Genomic DNA, 20,670 nt, shown 5'->3' on the forward strand with positions numbered 1-20,670 from the left:
GTGGAGGTCAGGGATGCTATAAACATTCTAGAATTCACAGGACATGCCTCAACAACAAAGAATTATTCCGTCTGAAATGTCAGCAATGCTGAGGTTGAAAAAGAAATCCTGATACGGAGGAAAAATATTTTAAGAAAATATAATAGTCTATGATTTTATTATTGATTCTAAACAATACCACATTTTATAAATGGTCTGTAATGAACATATTTTTCTTTTGTAAGTGGGTAAAAATAACATTTAAAGAAAAAAATCTAAATTTGCCATTTCCTTTTTGAAATAAGTCAATAAGTAATGAGGTCAGCATAGAAACAGGTTGAGAAATTGGTCAGGGCATCAAAGGAGGAGGATCAACAGAGCATGAATAAGAATTATCATGGGGTTTTATTTCTGCTCTGAAACTCTGTGGGGGATTTGAGGGGAAATGCCATCAGCCACCTGGGGTGTTGGGAATAAAAAGCAGCATGCTATTATGTGATTCAGATAGTGACCTTCATCTTGAGTCAAGCAGAGGCTATCACAAGAGAGAGAGAGGAACAAGAAGTAGGAGGCTATTTTATATAAATATCTAAAATATCCCCAAAATATCTAGACATTCCTTGGAAACTGTATCTTGGAATCTCTTAGAAACTCAACAATATGGAGGAGACAAAATTTCCAAATTTATACAATCTTCTGTTTTTCTCTAGAGCTATACCACAATTGAAAACTCTTGAGACACTACAGTTGCCCGTTTAGCCTGGGAAATAGCCTTGTCTTAAGCTGACTGAGAAAACACTTTCATATAATGTTTGACAAGGGGGAAAAAAAGAGAAATTTCTATTTTCTTTTCTGTAAAGTCCATTCCATCACATAAATTCACCATTAATACAGATATGACTTGCTATACCCAATAAGCAAGTTAAAATGAATTAACAATTTAAGTCAGAGAAATATTTCAAAATACTTTTTTATTCATATAGCAAAACTTCCTTGGTATTCAGAAATATTTCCAGGTTTGAAATATCTGAAATGCACAATGATTAAAAGAAAAGGAGAAATACTCAATCACATCCCCCTGGGTGCATCCTCCTGCTTTTTCTGTTTTCTATAATTTCTTAAATGAAATTTATAGAAAAAACTTGCATTATTGCAATTCAACATTTTAGAAGAGTTGTTACTGCAGCAATGTAAAAATGACCAAGAATCGTCACTGTTCATATTGTCAACCAGTGAGGCTACAACTTGACTGGAATTTCCTGTCATTTTCCACTCTACCTGGTCACATCTCTCAGGTAGGGCCAGTGATTTCAAGGAAGGGTCCTGGCTAGTCACAATTCCACTATGCACACCATCCCAATCACAGCAAATTATCCTTAGGTATTATGATAGTAAGACATACAATATGTATATAGATATTTCTGGGGGATAGATTCCAAAATAAATGATCTTATACTCTCATATCACATAAACCTAGAATGTAAAAAATTGATTTGGATTGAAATGCAGACTTTTTCGTTTCTGTACTTGGCTCCATTTGCTAACTTTTCTTCCCTTAACCTACCCTACCCTGGCCCCAGCTTCACCTTTACAAGTATTTACTGCCTTTTCTGAACAGAGACTCTGCTGGGCACATTATAGACATCATTCATGCACTCATTCATTCATTCACTTAATTATTTCTGAGTAGTTACTATGTGCAGTACCTCTTTAATCTTCACAAAGATACACAAAGTAGGCAATATTTAATTCATATCACAGATGAGAAAATGAAGATCACAGAAATTTAAATTAATTGTTTAAGGTCCTGTAGATACCAGAAGTATAACAAGGATTTAATTCAGCTGCTGAGTTCAAAGTTCATTCTATTACACTATGTATTTTTTAATGTTTGTTTATTTTTGAGAGAGAGAGAGAGAGAGAGAGAGGGAGGGAGGGAGGAGAGGGCATGAGTGGGGGAGGGGCAGAGACAAAAGGAGACAGAGAATCTGAAACAGGCTCCAGACTCTGAGCTGTCAGCACAGAGCCCGACAAAGGGCTCATACCTACAAAACGTGAGATCATGACCTGAGCCGAAGTCGGATGCTTAACCAACTGAGCCACCCGGCTGCCCCTCTATTACACTATATTGTCCCTTAACATCACACTGCTAGCAGACATACAATTTTAGGGATAACAATAACATGCCTGTTTCAAATAAGTTCCTTTAAAGGGGTTTGATATCTCATAGCTAGAGATATATTCTTTTTAGTTGCAGAATAATCTGTCTTTAATAAATAACTCAAATATGAAAGACAGAAGTTATTCAGTCACTTTTACTTTAAAGTAAGTGACTTCTCAGATCTTCTTATGAGAGGAATTGATGGAGAAAGAGAATGAGAGCTTAGGGCAAATGAATAAAAGTAAGAGAAAGTGGTACCAGAGTGTAAAGGAAGAAAGAATTGCTGGACAGTATGAAAAATCAGTTCACCTCATTTCCAATCTGACCTGAGACATACCCTTTCTTTTATTTCATTATTGGCCAAGAGATTAGATAGACAGGTAGTAAGGAGCAATATGTGTGTTTGGAATTGATTGGTTTAAATCTTTTCTCCTCTGCTTGTTGATTATATATACTTTGTCAAGACAATCTCTAAGCTTTACTTTTCTCATCTGTAAAAGGGAAATGAAACTGCTTATCTGACTGGATAGTCCTAAAGTTGAAATTATACAGTATCCACTTAATGATTGTTAGTCTATAAATGGCAATGAGTAAGTCATTAAAAGATGGAGAAATATACATGAATTCAAAATTGTACATTCAAAAACGTCACTGATTCAAAACTGGTCAAAGGACGGCATCTCAAAGTTAATGTCACCGAATATTCTTGTATTGCCCCACCCTTTTAAATGCCATATGGCTAGGTTGGGGTCATACAACTAATACTGGTTAGCGAATTGTGAGCACAAGTACACAGAGGAAGCTTGGAGCGTAAGTGAAAAATGAACTTTGGTGTGCAAATTCACTGAGATGTGCGGGGTTAACTTGTTACTGTAGCACAACTTAGTCTACCCAAATATACTATGAATTTCTACCATCCTGCTGTACAGTCTGTAGTACTACACTTTAGGGCTCCATCCACATGCATGCCCAAGATAACACTATTATCAATGAATTGATGATCATTAGAACCTTATCATTCTGAAGTGTGCCAAAAAGCTAGGAGGAACAGCTGATAAGAAAGATGATAAAATATCAGGCTCCAGAAAGATCACAATAAACTGAAACAATGATCCAAATTAAATATTCTAGAACTAAATTTGTATAAATACTGAGTCTTACACACATAGCTCCAGAAAGTCAACTTTTCAAAGACCAAACTGTAGAGATGTAATGGGGCAGTAGTGTGTATGAGGAATTCTGCAGGATATTACCATGCCAGTAATTGTTCAGTAAATGTACATATTGTAACTATAAAAGCTAATTTAGACCTACATTAAAATGCATCTTAAATAAGCCATTCAAAGTCCCATTCTCTTATGCTAGCCAAACACTCCTTGAATACAGAAAGCCATCTTCTTTATTTGAAGATAATAGATCCTTAAAAAAAAGTCCACTTAAAGTTAATTCATTTCAGGGCACCTGGGTGGCTCAGGTGGTTAAGCATCAGACTGCAACTCAGGTCATGGTCTCATGGTTCATGAGTTAGAGCCCAGCATTGGGCTGTGTGCTAAGAGCTCAGTCTGTAGGCTACTTTGGATTCTGCCTCTTTTTCTGCCCCTCCCTTCCTCACACATTCTCATTCTCTCTCTCTCCCTCTCTCTCTCTCCCTCTCTCTCTCTCTCTCATTCTGTCTCTCTCAAATACAAATAAACATTAAAAAAATTTACCCTTTCTCTCTGTGCCCCTCCCTTGCTCATGCTCTGTCTCTGTCTCCCAAAAATGAATACATGTCAACAAAAATAAAAAAAGGGGGGGGGGTACTTGGATGGCTCAGTTGGTTAAGCGTCAGACTTTGGCTCAGGTCAGGATCTCACAGTTTGTGAGTTCAAGCCCCACATCAGGCTCTGTGCTGACAGCTGGGAGCCTGGATCCTGCTTCGGATTCTGTGTCTCCCTTTCTCTCTGTGCCCCACCCCCCACCCCCCGCCCCATTCAGGCTCTGTCTCCCTCTGTCACTCAAAAATGAATAAATGTTTTTTTTTTTTTTCCTTCCCCTCCCCCATGGGTTTCTGTTATGTTTCTCAGGATCCACATAAGAGTGAAAACATATGGTATCTGTCTTTCTCTGTATGCCATTTCTTTAGAAGGCTTCTCAATCACCATTTCCTACCTGTACGTCTACAGTACTTCTCATAGCTTTCCAGAGTCCTGGTTTCAGGTTATCTGATAGTGAAACTAACAGCATAGTTACCTGATCTCCTTCTGCTATTCGATGGCCCAATACAGTGTGCATCAGAGTCACCAAAGAAGTTGTTTCAAGTTAAAGATGCTCAGGCATCCATCAGAGAATCTGATTCAGTCAGTCCAGACAGCAGACACATTTTTTATCTGTTTTAGAGGGTAGCCAACCTGTATATCTGATCCCTTAAAATCACTAATGATAAAAAGTAGATATTCAGATCAAATCAGAAAAGTTGAGAACCAGGTGATGAATTCTATTGTATAATGTTGCCTCAATAAACTTCGCTGTAGAGCTGATCATGAGGAAGGCTGAGGATGAGTAGCAGTGAGACAAGATGACTGACTTCAAGCATCAACTCAAGGGTTGACCTGACTGAGTTTGAACTCTAACTCCAAAGCATACTACTTATGTGACCTTGGGCGAGCTACTCGTCCAGTCCGTGTTTCAGCTTCTTCATTGTTAAAGTGATCATCATAATAGCAATTACCTCAAGGCTTAATGTGAGAACTCCAGGAGTTAACGATATAGCTAAAGTGCATACACTAATACCAACGAATGAGTGAGTCAGTGCAGTGGTGGTTAACAATAAATACTGGCTGGGGGTGCCTGGGTGGTTCAGCTGGTTGAGTGTCGTACTCTTGATTTTGGTTCAGGTCATGATCTCACAGTTCCTGAGTGTGAGCCCCACATGGGGCTCTGTGCTCACAGTGTGGAGCTGGCTCTCTCCCGTTCTCTCTGTCCCTTCCCCACTCACTGTCACTCTCTCTCTCTCTCAAAATATAAATAAATATAAACTAAAAAAACCCAATAAATATTGGCTGAGAATAGTTTATGATAATAGCTGATTTAACCTCTTCTTATAGCCTTTAAATCTCCACAGGTGAGCCCAATGCAAAACTAGGGATACAGGCAAACTCAGGCAGTTTAGATTTCAAACTTTTTTCCCCAAAGGAAATTGGAGGGGCCCTACAGCATTATGATAGCATTTATTAATAAGATTTCTGACGATCTGACCATCATGAATTCAGCTTTAGCGACATCTATAATTATCCTTTGGAAATTTGCCCTAAGCTGAGACTTGACAGAATCTGTATGAACAGATTCTGCCTCAGAAATTTTGCTTACTGCTGCTGTTCCAAGTAAGTTAGTCATTAAAGACACTGGAGATAAAAGGTTTTTGGAAGGTGAGCAGTTTAACAGTCAGCCATGATTAATAAAATGAAGGAGAAAAACAGCTAAGAAACATCCAGATACTGTGACAGGAAATTCATCTTACTATAGGAAAATAAAGTGTGAATAAACATTTAAGTGGACCAATTTGGCAAGAATGATATCTTGAAAGAAACTATGATAATACTGGTATTTATTATTAATATAAGAACTGAAAAATAAGTGATTTTATGATACAATCAAAATGAATAATTATGCATATAGTTTACTACATGTAAAAAGTGGTCAAAGTAACAGTAATTTATTTTTTTTAAGTAACATTAATTTCAATCATACAATAGTAAAGCCAAATAAGAATATATATATATTATATCACATGTGTATATATATGTGTATACGTATATGTGTATATACATATGTATGTGTATCTACCTATAATGCATGAGTAATACAATGGAAACAGTTTCACTAAGAAAGAATGTAAAATTTTCATTTCATTTTTTAAAAAAAATTTTTTTTTTTACGTTTATTTTTGAGACAGAGAGAGACAGAGCATGAACGGGAGAGGGGCAGACAGAGAGGGAGACACAGAATCGGAAGCAGGCTCCAGGCTCTGAGCCATCAGCCCAGAGCCCGACGCGGGGCTCGAACTCACGGTCTGTGAGATCATAACCTGAGCTGAAGTCGGACACTTAACCGACTGAGCCACCCAGGTGCCCCTTCATCTCATTTTAATATTGAGTAGTGGTTGAAACTTTGAGTAGAAAATCTAACACCACATTGTCACTTGACAACTCTGAATGAAACATTTTAGTAATAGATAAAAGGCTTTTTCCAGGAAATAATAGTTTCCTGGCTAGGCAGACCATGAAAATGATGAAGTCCAAAACAGGGTATTTCAGGACAGATTTCTAAAATGCACCCACCCAGACCTCCTCAACCCTAACTACTCAACTTATAGCAAGCAAGGAAGGTGTAGACCATTAAGGTAGAGATCATTACAACCTCTCTCTTCCACCACACTCAAATTCCTTTGTTCTTAAAAATGAGAAATTAGGGGTGCCTGGGTGGTTCAGTTGGTTAAGCGTTCGACTTCAGCTCAGGTCATGATCTCACGGTTCGTGAGTTCGAGCCCTGCGTCACTACGGGAATTCATAGTGACTATCTGGGAAGTAAGTGTGTGGCAAATAATTCCAACTCTCACTATATGCTAATTCTGAAAAGAATTCTAGATCAAAGGTGTATTATGTAATAGTCTTACACAGATTACAGGGCTATTTTACATTTTATGTTATATTAGCTAATATGTATTTAGTACCTGCCAAGCATCAGGGCCTTTATGTACTTTTTCTCATTTAGTCTTCAGAGGGAGAGAGAGGCCCAAAGAAGTCCCTCTCACTACCAGGTAGTCTGATGACAAATCCCTTGCTCTTAAGGAGAATTTCTAGATGTTTGTGGCCTCAGTTGTCAATTTCTCACTCTGAGCCATTCCCATTCCCAATCATTCCAGCTTCTAACTGTATGCTTTTGTTCTTCTCTAAAGACAAAATGCTCACCAGTGCTATTTATGACTGCTGTGACTTTGGCCTATCCCTGACCATGTTTTAAGCTCTTCCTTGACGGGGCACCTGGGTGGCTCAGTCGGTTAAACGTCCAACTTTGGCTCAGGTCATGATCTCACGGTCCCTGAGTTCGAGCCCCGCGTTGGGCTCTGTGCTGACAGCTCAGAGCCTGGAGCCTGTTTCAGATTCTGTGTCTCCCTCTCTCTCTGCCCCTCCCCTGTTCATGCTCTGTCTCTCTCTGTCTCAAAAAATAAATAAACGTTAAAAAAAATTTTAAGCTCTTCCTTGAATTCTGGTGTGCTAGTTTGCTTCAGAAGGTTAGCCTTCTAGTCCTGTGACCCCCTATTTCAGCCACATCACAACCCTTCTCAGTTCTGATACTAATTTCTAAAGCAGACAATGGGCCTGCCATACTTTTTGTGTTGATAATTTGAAGTAGTTGCAGACTTCTAAGACGTGGCATAGTTGTTTTTTTTTTTCCTTTTAGAAAAATAACCTGTGTCAGCAATGGACAAGCAACCAGAGAGCAGCCCCACTCTTCAGATAGGACATGAGCTCTCCCATTTGCCATTAGTATTGTCTGCCTGGCCCCTATAAGCTTTTTCATTTTAAATTCAAAACAAGAGTTTGTTTTTTGGTTTTAAAATACTATTCAGACAGGGGCGCCTGGGTGGCTCAGTCGGTTAAGCAACTTCAGCTCAGGTCATGATCTCACAGTCTGTGTGTTCAAGCCCCATGTTGGGCTCTGTGCTGACAGCTCAGAGCCTGGAGTCTGCTTCAGATTCTGATCTCCCTCTCTCTCTGCCCCTCCCCTACTCATGCTCTCTCTCTGTCTCAAAAATAAAATAAAATAAAATAATAAAATAAAATAATAAAATAAAATAAAATAAAATAAATAAAATAAATTAAATAAAATAAAATAATAAAATAAAATAAAATAAAATAAAATAAATAAAATAGTATCCAGACACAGTTGTGAATCTCTACCATCTATTAATCAATATGTCATAATCTTGAAAAGAAATAGTGAAGTTTCAGCTGTGTCTTTGCAGGTACCGTCACTTGAAGTATGTCAAAAGAAAAAACAAAATGTCCTCTTAGTAAGACTAAAATTTGTGTTTCCACAATCAGCTTTTCTTTTTAAAAAAAATTTTTTTTAACATTTATTTATTATTGAGAGACAGAGAACATGAGCAGGGGAGGGGCAGAGAGAGGAGGAGACACAGAATCCAAAGCAGGCTCCAGTCTCCGAGCTGTCAGCACAGAACCCAACATGGGGCTCGAACTCACAAACCGTGAGATCATGACCTGAGCTGAAGTTGGATGCTCAACCGACTGAGCCACCCAGGCGCCCCCACAATCAGCTTTTCTTATCAAGGCATGTTTCGTGAAGGAACAAAGTTTGAAGAATAGTATCACCTTGCATAGAAGAATAATCTTACTGTTCTCTTATCCAGAGTTATGCACTCATACCCCCCTTTCATCACAGGACAGATGTGATGATCCAGGTGGAGAATTACATTAAGCCTGATGACAACTCTATCTAAGCAACCTATTAGAGGGTCCCACAGCCATCACAATGAACTGAAAGATGGAAGCAATGACCAGCCGTGAGATTACTTGTGATGGGCAGGAACCTCAGTAGCTAACTTCCTCTGACAAGTAGTCAATTCCTTGAGCTTCAGTGTTGTGTGTTTTCTATGGGGACTGCAACCTCTGGCTCGATAAAAGAAGCTAATTAATGATTAACTCTGTTATGGGGAATTAGAACTGACAGCTTAATTCTGTACTTGGTTCTGACAACTTTGGTGGGATTTCCTAGGTCCCATCAGTAAATCTGTAAGCACATCAACTGAGGTGACCCAAATAATTACCTCTAAGTATTTCCTGTGTAGGAACCTATCATACAGATACATTCCTGTGTCTACTATCTCATTTATAGCAGAACCACTTGCAAAGAAAAAGAAAGTGGAAACCTTGTGAGTATCTATTAATGATGAGTAGAGTGAAGACTAAACAAACGAAAATTTAACCAATCTGTTATTAAATGTCAATGAGATGAAATTAGGATTTTTCTTTGTTTGTTTTTGATGACTACAAGGCAGGGTTGGCACATTTTTTTCCCATAGAGGGCCAGATAATAAATATTTTAGTTTTACATGCTACAAGAACTGAATAGTAACTACTCAACTCTGCTTTATAGCACAAAAGCAGCCGTAGATCTGAGGCAAACAAATGAGCATAACTATGGTCCAATAAAACTTTCTAAAACACGTGACAGGCTAGGCTTTAACTGGTGGCCAGTTTCTCAAACCTCTGATAACAAGAATCCTTCAACACTGTAATTAACCTACACAACACCCATCTACACAGATCTTCACACCCTTCTACTAAATCATAGTAGCTAACATTAAGTAGAGAATAATTATTCTGTACCCTGCTAAGCCTGTCATAGGCACTAGGTAGAGTAATCTTTATAACAAAATGTTCCTATTATTCCCATTTGCCAAATGAGGCACTGAGACAGAAAGGGTTACATAACTGCTTGTGCTTGTAGAGCTGGGAAGGGACAGAACCAGGATACATCACCTCATTAAATCTGCAGCCCATCTGTGATAAGCTGGGCCATGTGAACATGCAGCTTTAAATCATTAAGCATGATACAAATGACAGTCAAATTATGAGTAATGGCTTTTGCTTTATAGAGAAGGAGGCAGAAATTCAAGTGGATCCACAAAATCCACACAACACGTGGGTCTGGAGTTACTCACAGACCCCCGCCTCTTGATCTGGCTGCCATCCATTATCACATTATCTTCCAATTAAGTCACTGCCACCATCAAATCAAAACAGTGACTTAGAAAATTGTTTCTTTAGGGCATTTCTTTGTCTTCAGTGAAACAGCCCCAAATCCTCACTCCTTCTCTGACTGCTTGATTGGCACCCTCACCTGCATCTAACCCTGGAGGTAAATGTTTACTTCGGCTGGGGCAACAATGAGGATTACATTGCTGGAAGAAGTGATTATTAAGCTATTAATCAAGACTGCCAACAGAGACTTACATATCTTAGTAATAAATTGTGAAAACACCTAAGAGTTAGCTACTTAACAAAACTGAATTTGATGAAAAGCCAAACTGACAAGCCTCTCCCCCCACATCCAGGCTAATTTTTGACCAACTATATGTAGGAAGCTATGAAAATACCTCTCCAAGATAGCTGCCCATTCTGTACACTCAGAATAAATTGAGAGGGCCCTTTCTTACTGCAGCATGCTATTTTCCTGCAAACCTCCCACTCACTATAAGCCAGAACAGCCTTCAACTACTGGAAACTAGCTAGCAGCCCAAACTGTAGCTTTCTCACACCAAATGGCAAATTAAATTCAGGAATTCTCAGAGGAGCAATCAAGAGGTTTTTATAATGGACTCCTTTGTGCCTGCCCTACAGCAATGTTGGTACGGTAAAGAATAATCTGGTGGAAGAAGTCTACAAGGGACTCCAGGATATCTTTATCCTCCTGGGAATTCAAAGACTTTATTCACAACTTCTCTGAGACTGCGCATAGTGGGAGAGAGGTGATTCCCAAAAAGGAAATCATGGTCTAGTTAAGAAAAAGCAGGCTATGCTGGGTGGCTGGAGTCTAGCCACAACTTGGATATTGAGATCACTTTCTTATCACCTACAGCCTCTGGTTAGATGCTCTCAGTAGCCCAGTGAGAAAGTAATGCTAAGCATTATGATCCTCATTTTCCACCAGAGGAAATGCAGGCAATGATAGGATATGTGACCTAGTTTATCAGCTGGTATGGGACAGAGCAGTACGGGAACCAGAGCCTTCTGACTCACAGTTTCTACTCATTAAATTGAAGATCAGTATAACTAGGAGGGAGGGGGAAACAGTAATATTTCCTAATGCCTTGGGGGAAAATGATCTTCATCCACAAATTTAACCAGCCTGAGAAATAGTCCCCAGCCCTTTGCACTTATCTAGGGTCATGGAGAAAAACTGGGAGGTAGAACCAAATTCCACTTGTTGTGTGATCTTTGATAGGAAATATAACTTCTCTGGGCCTCAGCTTTCCTCACTTATAAAATGTGAAGAACACTTTTCTTGATTATCTTTAGATTTATAGAGGCAACAAGATATAAAAGTACAGGTGCAAGTTCTTCAACAAAGCACCAAAGGCCCTTTATAGTTGTAAGCCTCAGTATGACCTGCCAGTCTGCTAATACACAATTACACACTGGAGGCACAATTGAGGTTTTCATTATATTATTTTTTCCAAGGCACAGTTTCTTATGAACTTGCTCTACTTTTGTTTTTCCCCCTTTAACCTAGGGTAACACATATGAACTCATTAGCCCAAAAAGTATAATTTTCATTTACAGCAGCCAACAGTCTGTGCTAAATGGCAAAATTCAAATCTCATTTACTGTGCATATCCCTTGTACACTAAATTCTACCATGAATATGACGATGACGTGGCTCAGCACTCACAGAATGTGGATGATTTGAGGGAGTTAATTGATAGTTGATCTCAGGTAAAGCCAGGACCCTTTGAAGGCTTTTGTCTTTTTCCAAGAATGCTTTATAATAACTTAAGCAAAGAACTCAGGTTTTGTAGCCAGGCCAATGTGGGTTCAAATCCTAATATAGGCTCTTGTTGGCCATTTGATCTAGAGCCACTCACGTAAGTTCTTGAGTCTTCATTTCCCTGTATACAAATTGGGAATACAAATACATAGTTCACAGTACTATTGTAAGACTTGGAGATAATGTATGTAAAATACCTAGTACCCCAAGCAGGAGGTCATCATCACTACCATATTACTATTATTATTATGTGGACAATATTGTTTAATCCTCACAATATTAAGAAATACTTACTGTTTTCAACAGATGTAGAAATTGGATCTTAGAGGATTTAAATCACTTGCTTAAGATCAATGACTAAATAGTACCCTTGAGATCTGTGTTCTGTGAGAGCACACACTCAACACTCAACTATGCCATCATTGTTATGGTTAACGTTATTGCATTTCCCTCAACTTTCTTATGGCGTATATCTGACAAAAGGTCAGGGAAAAATCTGGAGAGCACATGATGCAACAGCTCACTCTCTGGATGGTATTCAGCAGTATGGGAAAAGAGCAGGTTACTGGAGTTAAGAGAATAAGTCTGTCTGCCTCTTCCGAGTCACGTGACCTTAAAGACGTCTTCTGCTGAGCTCTAATATCCTCATGTGCAAAGTGAGTTTAATCCTCAGGACTCCATGGCATAGCTTTAAACATCAAATATGGAAGTGTGTGTGACAATCCTTTGTGTAGTGTAAAATACTACATGATCATGTTTATGTGAATTGTTTTAGTTCATGGGCCGCTACCATGGGCCAAGTCATAAAGGAATGTCTATAGAAGCTGCTTTACCCTGTTGTAGAAAGTGAGGGAAAACATTTCTGGCTCCACTAAAGGAAACACCTACATCAGCTTTACCCCACTGTTAATGACACAGAAGAGCATCCAATCCAAAGTCTTATACCTGCATGTGCAGGATGTGAGTCCAAGTCTTATGAAAATAGTAAATGATAAACTGCTTAATCAACATATCTCCCCAAATCACAGAATACAGAGTTAACAATATAGGAGGTAGATGTGATTAGCCCTGTGTAATCATGTTATTTAAACATTTCCTTAAAGTCAACTCTATACAGTGTTTTCATGGCCTCAATATTGCCACCAATTTTCTCTTCCTGTCAATTACCATGTAAAACTAGAAAAGATGGATTTGACTCTCCTAGGCACCAATACCCAAAGCTCTATCTTTCTGTCACTGAAAACACATAGAAGCTTGGAAAGTTAGGCGAGACTGATCAGACGGTAGCCAGAATGAGAGTTATTTGGCAGGCCTTACAATTCATGTAACAGCTGTGTGAGTACTTGCTCCTTGAGAAGCCATACTCTGGAGAGGTGGGCAAGAACTTACACCTGCATGACCTGGTTTAATAATCAACCTAATTAGTATTGACCAAAATTGCCCATCCTAGCTGATGAAAAGGTAGTTCATGTCACAGCTGGCCACTCAAAACAGGCCTCTTTTCCAAAGCCCCTCCTTAGGTTTTTCTGGGGATCAATGTGCATATTTCAACTTCTTTCTAATGAAGCACATTGGGGTGTACACGCTACAGGTGTGAAGTCTTAACTTAGTAAAGGGAACAATTATCATGTGGTATTTGTGACAGGGTTCTCTGTCTGCAAGAAACTAGTCTGGTAATAACAATTAATGGAATAACCTATGGACTCCTTGTGTGAGACACTAGATGGACATGCACAGTACTGCAGGGTATAAAACAAGGTATCATCATGCATGTTAAAGTATCTAGTATACTAACAGATCTTTAATTGTGGGAGCTGAATAATGTTCTTCCGAAGACTAGGAAAAACTATGCTCTGCACCCCTCCACATAAGACCATATGGACAGATAAGCACCATCACCACATGATAAACTACAGGAAGGCAGGGCTATGTCCATGTTGTTCAGTATTCATCCCAGGTGCTTAGTACAAGTGGCTGGCATACTGCAGGCTGTTTATCAACACTGATGAATGAAAGAAGTCAGTAAAGGTAAGCTAGCTATCCAGAATCAGAGGCTAACATTTGGAGTAATGTACCAGTTCCTGAGAAAGAAATTTGTTCTCACCTGCTTTATTTAGCTTTAATGTTTTATCCAAGTATTAACTATGTAAGAACTTACCAGGGCATAGAAAGTATTGTGGGCATAGTGAGATTTCCAGTTGGCCTATGAAACTGATAAAAGAAGATCCCAAACATTCACTGTGAGCTTGTCTCTCCATCCTCCTGCCCGAATCCCAGCTTCAGGTGGTTGTATCTACATGGCAAGGTCTTATTCTCACAACTGCTCTTACTACATGGATCCATTGTACCAATTTCTTACACAACTGCTCTAACTACATGGATCTATTGTATGAATTTTTTTTTAGGCAATACAAATTTAAAAATAAACGTCAATAATACAAACACGTTGAGACTAAAAAATTTGACCAAGATGGTGTAAGAGTTGGAATGAAATATTTAAGAATAGAGTTTAGGAGCAAGCCTTTCTTTTGTTTGTTTGTTTGAAAAATGTAGCAATAGCTGAACTTTTCCAGCTTAAGTTAATATTGGTCAGCTAGTTAATCCCTTATTAGACAGAGTTCAGACTCTATAGTTAAATCTAATAATTACGATTATTATGATCTACAGTATTTACCCATGATTAATAATATTCTGCTCACACATTAATATGTGAATATTTAGAAAGTATTTCTTCTGTGTGAAATGTTCACAATCATTGAAAATAATTATTTGCTGTCAGAAAGACTAGAGAAGATAAATAATCTTTAAATGCTGATAATCCAATTCTCTAAGCCAATCTTCGCCTTCACTATACCCAAGAATGCTTATGCAATTTTCTTGCTAAGAAACCAGGTAATTTCAGAACTTCGGCATGCATAGGATTCTCCAAGAGGGCTGCTTAAAATGCAAACTCTCTACCCATAAGACTCCCATTTAGTATCTCTGAGAACAAGGAGCCCAAGACTATTTTAAATCATCATCCCAATGGATTCTGATTCACTAGGTTAAGGCCTAGTCATGGATTTATTTTTCACTGCCTATTTATTCTAGTCATAATTTTGGAAGACAATCAATTCATAAGTGTTCCAAAATTACAGTCAGAAAATTATGGAGAAAATTAATATGGGATATGTATAAAAGGAGTAGGAAAAGAAGAGTCTGGGACAATTAATTGTTCCTTCTTAAAGAGCATGGGACTTGCATAATTTAAAAAAGAATGAAACTCTTTTCAGAGAGAGTTTTGCTTTTATTTTTTGTTCCAAAAACTTAGCTTTATTTGGGGCTAGGAAAGAGTATTTTGCCCACCAAAAGATTACAAAGAATTGGAAGAGACAATCAAGTAAATAATTGTATAATATATAAGAAAACAGTACTTGAAAAAGGAGATTTACAATAAACATGTGTTGAATAAAATGAACAAATGCCTTAACTAATGAATAACTATAGTAGCTTACGGGAAGAAATATATTTTTACAGATATTAGAATTTTCCATTTGATAAAGCTGTGTTAATACTAACTCTGGGATCCATTCTGTGAAACTATATTAAAGGTGACAACACATCTATTTTAAGTTTTTAGCTAGTAGTCCTTTTATACTAAGTAGCAGAAACTCCAATTAAGAGTCATTAACATTGGGGTACCTGGGTAGCTCAGTCGGTTAAACGTCCGACTTAGGCTCAGGTCATGATCTCGTGGTCCGTGAGTTCGAGCCCTGCGTCGGGCTCTGTGCTGACAGCTCAGAGCCTGGAGCCTGCTTTGGATTCTGTGTCTCACTCTCTCTCTGACCCTCCCCCCATTGATGCTCTGTCTCTCTGTGTCTCAAAAATAAATAAATGTTAAAAAAAATTTTAAGAGTCATTAGCATATGCACACATTAAAAAAAAAGACAAACATAGACCACAGATTTACAAAAGTGAGAAGACCAAGAGTAGGTTTTTTTTGACTTTAGGTACAGCTGGATTCAGGTGTGAGCACAAAAGTTGCTTTTTTTTGGGGGGGGGGGGGTTCTTTTCTTTTCTTTTTCTTTTTTCAAAATTCCAGCTCTCCTATCTCTCTACTCCACTTTTCTTTGCCACTCCATTCTCAAGCAAGCTAGCATCCCTTTTCTTGGTGACAAAAAGGCTGCCATTAGCACCAGATTTATAACTATCCTACTAATACTTTTAGCAGTAGAAAGAAAACAAAGCACTTCTATTCTGATAGCTCAACAAACTTCCCTCCAAATGAGCTCTGATTGGACCTGATTAACATGATACAGGCCACACTTCCATCGCTGAATCAATCACTGTGGCCAAGCACACGGGCTTAGGCCTGAGACACAACTACCCCTAGAATCAGAACGTGGCTAGCCACATCTGAACAACATGAACTGAGAAAGGAGGAATGTTAGTTCTCAAAGAAAACTTAAGGTAAGATTCACTATATACAAGTCTACTACAGATACTGTCAAACCAAAACCCCTCTGAACCAAGAGAAATGGACTTTATAGAAAAACTCATGTAAGAGAGTAAGTGCATTCTTTATGGCATTCCTAGGTCAGAGGCATGTATAAATACCTTTGTAATTAAAAAAGAAGACAATAGTGACAAAATACTTTTCAAATGTTAAGAACATTCAGTTTGGGATGGTTCTTTGCAATCCTACATTGAGACAGGATAAAGGTTCATACAATTTTAGACCCAGAAGGACCTTAAAGACTACGTAGTCTCATTAACTGCGTTGCAGATGAAACAAGAGAAAATTTCATCATTTGGTTCCTTTCTACATGTCCATTTCTATCTCTCACCATTTAATCCTTTTTTTTTTTTTTTTTTTTTTTTAACTATCTAACCCTCAACTGTCCAATGCAGTGGCCATGTCACTGCAGAGCACTTGAAATGTGGCTAGTTTGGATTGGGGTATGGTCTAAGAAGAAAATACACAGAGAATTTCAAAGACTTAGTATAAAAAGGTCATGTAAACTCTCTCAGTATTTTATAGATTACACACGGAAATGATAATATCTGGGATATATTGGGCTAAATAAGATACATGAATTAATTTCATCTATTTCTTTTTACTTGTTTAATGTTACTAGTAGATAATTTGAAATTATATATGTCGTGTTTGCCTATATGACTCATATTTGTGGCTCATGTTAGGTGAGCACTGTTCTCTCCACAACTGCCTTTGAGTAGCTAGAACGTGCCGTACTCTTTCTAATCTCATGGTTACTGCACATATTGTTACCGCTGCCTGGAACGCTCCTCCTCAGGTTCTGGCCTAAGGCATCTCTTAGGAAGACTTTCCCTGACAGTTCTGTGCCCTTGTACCTGTTCACACAGCTCATTGCCATCACTGTGTTGTTACCATTTGCTTAACTGTCTACCTGCCAAGTCCCTTGAGATCAGGCACCAGGTCTCCCTTGCTCATGGCTGTTTCCTGAACTCTGGGCCTGGCACACAGTAAGCGCTTGGTAAGTAGTTACTGAACTACTGCTGGAGAAGGGAGGTTAAGTTACTGTCTTAATTGTCCAAGAAACGTGTCCCCCCCTCTCCTCCAGGAATAAGAAGTGTATCCCACACAAATCTTCTCGAACTCAAGATCGTTTTCTTCACTCCTAAATGGAAGAATTGGTTCATTTGTATTTTTTTTCCTCGAAGGTGACACAATAGAGGGGTTTTGTCATTAGAGAATCGAGACGCTCCTTTGATGCAATCACAGTAGCAGGCTGCACAGCTAATAGATACTTCAATCAAGTGGCTTGTGATCTAAGCATCAAGACAAGCAGCTATCATAACATTTAAAACACACCCTATATTTACTTTCCAGCTTTTTAATTATAAAATCAATGGAGTGTTAATGATTTAAGCATTAGCTTGCTCACTGGGAATTCCCAAACTCCTCTTTTTGAGGCGTAAATTTCTAAGTTGCTCAATTTACCCAATTTATCAGAACAGTTTCCATTAGAAAATATGAATATTTAATGAGAAGAAAACGGGCACAAGCCACTTCCCTTAAGCATCTAACGACTTACCGGAATAAATGAAATATATTAATGAAATACCTCATTTACTATTTCCATCATGGAACAATCATCTGCAGATGTCTCTAAACATTGTCCCTTGCTTTACACTAGAGCTGGATTTTTGTTGTGTCTATTTGGTTGCAGATTTTTGCTTGTTTACTGGGCAATCAAGGGACATCAGCAAAGTAAAAGGGTGTATCCCTAGATGTGAACCACTGCAAAAATATTTTAAAGTTTTCTCAAACCTCAGTCACACTGTTTATTCATACCATACCCAGTGTGAATGAAATAAATGAGATATGTGTGTGTGTGTATGTAAGAGGTTGGTTCATACATCACTGTGTGCCCTGAATTTTGTAGCTTGAAAAGTGACTTCACATGCTTTATCGCATTGTCCCTCAGTGAAAGTTATCATTATTTCCAGTTTACAGAGGAATCAACCCAGGATTGGAGAAGTAACATGCTTGCCCCAGTACCAGGACCAAAACTTGGTGCAAGAGTTAAAATTTTCTCTCTTTGCTCTTCCCAAAACCTTCCTGATATATGAGCATCTTAAAAAGAATTTGCTTTCACAAAATTTCTAGTTGCCATCTTGATTTTATTATTTGCCTCTTTTTCATTCAACCCAGAGTGCTTGGCAAATAGTAAGTACTCATTAAATGTTAGGTATATTATTATTCTTTCTTTTAAAGTGAATTACTAAATAGAAATCAGAATTCTTTAAAAGCTGGATTCTGTTGCACTAAGATTTCACTGTATTACTGTCTTTTTAAGACATGTAACTAGACTTTATCCCATGGCTCCAAATTTGTATAGTCTGTCTCTCCATGGTTCTATGATGCTCTAAGGCAAAAGGCAAATTCTTCTAGTAATGTCAATAGCAAAGGTCCTTTACAATTGTCCTAATTTAAAGTCCTAATTGTCTCACTAAAGCCACTATAATGGTGTCAATTAGTACTAATTCTTCTTTCTGGGCCAGTGGGATGGTAAATTTCATGCTCTTTGGTTTCAAGTAATGTTGGTTTGTCTATTTTCACCAGCTTTTTTCATCTTTCTAATTTTTTTCACTTTCAATTTTTAACTCTTCTCTTTCCACAGAAGAGCACTTAAAACCTACTTTCACAATCCTCTAACAATTTCCTTGATCCCCAATTCCTGACAACGTCATCAGAACTGAAAAGAGGCCCTGAAACAACATTTTCCATCCACAGAAAAGACCACCTAAATTTTTTTTTTCATTTTGCCTAAAAATACTGTGCGTTTTTGTTTTTTTTTTTTTTTTTCATGTAGATAAATGGATCCTAATCACGGTACTCTAACAGCAGCATTTGATCTTCTGGTTCAGGTTAGATGTACATTCACCCTATAGCCAGTCTGGTTTGACCAAAAAGAACAAGATTCTCCAAGTGGAAGCCAAGCAGAGAAATCAGAGACCAAGAGGGAACACTAAGAGGAATGGGACCAGAAAGCTTTGGTTTTAGAAGCTTCTCATTTCTCAGGCACCTGGGTGGCTCAGTCACTTAAGCATCCAGCTCTTGATTTCAGTTCCGGTCATGATCTCATGGTTTTTATTTCGCGCCTCGAATCGGGTTCTGTGTTGACTGCATGCAGCCTGCTTGGGATTCTGTCTCCCTCTCTCTGCCCCTTTCCTGCTCTCGCTCTCTCTCTCTCTCAAAATACATAAACATTAAAAAAAAGTTAAAGAAAAGAAGCTTCTCATTTTTTCAGTGAATGTTAGAGTATCTGATGTGTGGGGAAATAGCACCAGAACAGTCTTCCCTCTCTAGAGTTGTAGAGCATAGGGTTTTAGAAATGAAACTCTGTATTGCCTCCTTCGTCACTAGTGACAACTGGCTGTAATGGCCTGCTTTTGTTTGTTACACTCATTTGTTATAGCTACTATTAGTTTGTTACAGCCAGTATTAGTCACTTTATTACAGATAGTTTGGTGCCAAATAACTGTACCAGTTAGCTCATTGTTGCCAAATGATACTAATACTTCATTGGCTAGTTACAATAAGTTTATTTTTGGCTCACTAAAATCCAAAACCAGTGTTTGTAATCTGCAGGCATTTCTCTTCTACAGAAATGGAGGTTCTGACATCTGGACTCGTTCCCTCCTGACCAATGCTGCCCACTGTTTGTGGCTAGACCCCAATCACATGGTCATACGTGCAGCAAGGCAGGATGGTATGTAGTCTGCTTATGTGTCCACACACACACACACACACACACACACACACACACGTGTGCGTGCATAGAGACAAACAGGTTTGGGGAACAGTTAGAAAATTTCTGCTACAAACTTTTCAAACAAACCTTGATTTGAATCCTGGCTCAGCTGACTATGTGTTCAGGAACATGTAACTTAAATTCTCTGGTAAGATAAGGATTATGATATTTTTACGTGGTTGGTGTGAGGATAAATGATATACTAATAACACATTTCTAATGTCTCTGAGGTGTGACGTAACATCCCAGCCTTTCCACACTATTTCATAAAATTTTCACAATCCACCTATAAAAGTACGTCCTATTATCATGTCTACTTTATAGACTAAGGTTGTGCTAAAGGAAGAAATAGCCAAATGTTCATGCCCCTCCTGTATCCTGCCCTATATAATGTGATTTTATGGTAATTCTAAAGAAAAGATGGAATCCCTACCCGATGAATCTGGTTTGGCCTTATGACTTGCTTTAGCCAGTAGAATGTGGCAAGAATGAAACTGCCAGTTCTGAGCCTAGACTAGCCTAGACTACTAGCAGTTTTAATTTTGTTTTAATTTTTTTCTTGAGAGCCAGCACGAGAGAGAGAGAGACAGAGACAGAGACAGAGACAGAGACATTCTTAAGCAGGCTCCCCACTCAGCCCAGAGCCCAATGTGGGGCTCTACGTGGGGCTTGATCCCACAACCCTGGGACTGTGACCTG

The 20,670-nt window shown here is 38.4% G+C and overlaps 1 protein-coding gene across 1 annotated transcript in view; it reads left to right on the forward strand.

Moving 5' to 3' along the window:
• PRELID2 (PRELI domain containing 2) overlaps positions 1-19,384 on the forward strand; it is a 184,412-nt gene extending 165,028 nt beyond the window's left edge. Inside the window, exon 8 of the transcript XR_008423862.1 lies at positions 18,838-19,384. The gene's annotated coding sequence lies outside the window, so the exon portion shown is untranslated. The remainder of the gene's footprint in view (positions 1-18,837) is intronic.
• Positions 19,385-20,670: the final 1,286 nt, after the last annotated feature.

Source organism: Panthera pardus, unplaced genomic scaffold (assembly GCF_024362965.1).
Source record: "Panthera pardus isolate Hobbes unplaced genomic scaffold, ASM2436296v1 HiC_scaffold_2, whole genome shotgun sequence".
NCBI classification, from domain to species: domain Eukaryota; kingdom Metazoa; phylum Chordata; class Mammalia; order Carnivora; family Felidae; genus Panthera; species Panthera pardus.